Below are 1983 nucleotides of genomic sequence, written 5' to 3'. Positions count from 1 at the left end.
TTTTCCAAGTTTGTCCAGGACTTTCCCTGTTTTTCAACTAGCAATTTTGTGCACTAAGAACTTCCTCATTCTCAAGTAGCCCTGGGCAGTTGTTGACCTGTTCAGGCTTGTGAAATTCTCCCTGATCGTCTTATCACCACACATTAGCATCCTGAAACCATTCCATCTACCTCACAGCACAGTGGGTGCAGCCCTTTCTAGGCTGCACACAGGTCTCAGGACCCTGTCCAGGACCTCGGTCAGGGCCCTGGGTAGGAGGCCTGGGGTTATTATGAGCCTATGGGTGGTGTGTGTATGTGGTGTTTGTGTGTCTGTGTGCGTGTCTCTATGTGTATCTGTGTGTGTGTGTGTGCCTGTCTGTCTCGGTGTCTTTGTGTGTGTGTGTGTGTGTGTGTGTGTGTGTATCTGTGTTCCTGTGCATGTTTATATGTGTGCCAATGAGTATGTTTATATGTGTGTCTTTGTGGTTGGAGGCCATGGTCTGTGTGTGACTGCGTGTCTGATCATGCATTTGTGTGTGTCTCCATGTGTCCACGTGCATGTGTGTATGTGTGGGAGCATTACTTGGGGTGGCCCTCAGAGGCAGAGGCTTAGCCATTCATATTCATCTGTCAGCAGTCGAGTCCGGGCATTTGTATTCACTTGAGATGTCCTTTGTGGTAGCTGTGGTCCACCCCTCCAAACATCACCAGGCTGCATTTCTCATTCCTGCTGAGGAGAGAAAGAAGACAGAGGGTTCCTTGTCAGAAAAACACCACTCAGGGTCTGAGAGCTGTTCTTAACCACCCATTGGAGGCACGACTATGGTCTACATTTTACATAATTAAAAATTGAGGCATGAATGGATTCATTACCCAAGCAAGAACGGTCACTGAATAATGAGTGGTAAAGAAGAGGTTCAAAGCTGGGCAGCCTGGCTGGGCTCCTACCTTCACCCTTCTGAAGAGGGCCTGGTCCCCTCCAGCAATCAGGTTGCTCAGAGATACCCTCAGAGGAAACCATGCCGGAGCAGTCTAACCTCCATTCTGTAGCCTGTCATTTCTGAGAAAAGCCTGTGCCTGAAGGCAGTAAGGCCATGGGTTCAGGATCACTTAGAGTTGGTATTACAGGACTGTGATCTGGGCCATCCATGGGCAACTACGCTCAGCAGAGTCCCAATCTTCTGCTATCCCCGTGTTGAAATTCCTAACCCTTTTTGAACAGGAGGTCCCACATTGTATTGGGTCCTCCCAAATGTTTCACTGGCCTGGGCTCCCAGTAAGAAGTGAGTGAGGAAGTAAATATTCTTGCTGTCCCTCTCCTTCATTTCATATCAAATCCATCAGCAAATCCTGTTGCCTTTTCCTCCAGCCTTTATCCTGACAACTTCCATGCTATTCCTCTTCCCTCCACTTCTCTGGAAAAGTAACTGCCCTTGAGACCACTGTTGTGTTCCAATAAAACTTTATTTAGAGTGACCAGTGGGGGGCCGCATGTGGCCCTGGGGTCATAGTTATGCTGAGATAGACAGTCTCTCAGGAAACTTATGGATCAGGAGGTCTCTAAATGTTTATGCAAATGAAAACAGCTTAAATCTGCTTTAGAGAGAGAGCCTGTCCACCTAAGAATTGCATGCTGAAGTAGAAGGCAATAACAGGCTGAGAAATGATGCTTCGTGTCTTTCTGTTGTCAAAGACAGGGGTGGGCACCTCGAAGGCAAGGCTGGGGGATCCCAGGCCTAGGACGCCATCACATTTTGTTTCATCCAACTCTGTTTCTCACTCAGGGCAAATGCCTGGCCCAGGTTGACAAGGATCCCCATCTGTGGGAGAGGAGAGGGTCCCCACATTAAGGTTTGGGAAGTGAGGCTGGGACTGGGCTGGGGTAGAGATTCCATTAGCACCTCAGAGAAGACCTGAGGCCTGGCTGTGTCCTGGGGAGACCTCAGATGGGTAGACAAAGACGGCACAGGAATTCGGGTCATTGCTGTGTCCTTTGCAAACA

The sequence above is a fragment of the Hippopotamus amphibius genome, chromosome 3 (genome assembly GCF_030028045.1).
Source record: "Hippopotamus amphibius kiboko isolate mHipAmp2 chromosome 3, mHipAmp2.hap2, whole genome shotgun sequence".
Lineage (NCBI taxonomy): Eukaryota > Metazoa > Chordata > Mammalia > Artiodactyla > Hippopotamidae > Hippopotamus > Hippopotamus amphibius.
This window is presented reverse-complemented; position numbering follows the sequence as displayed.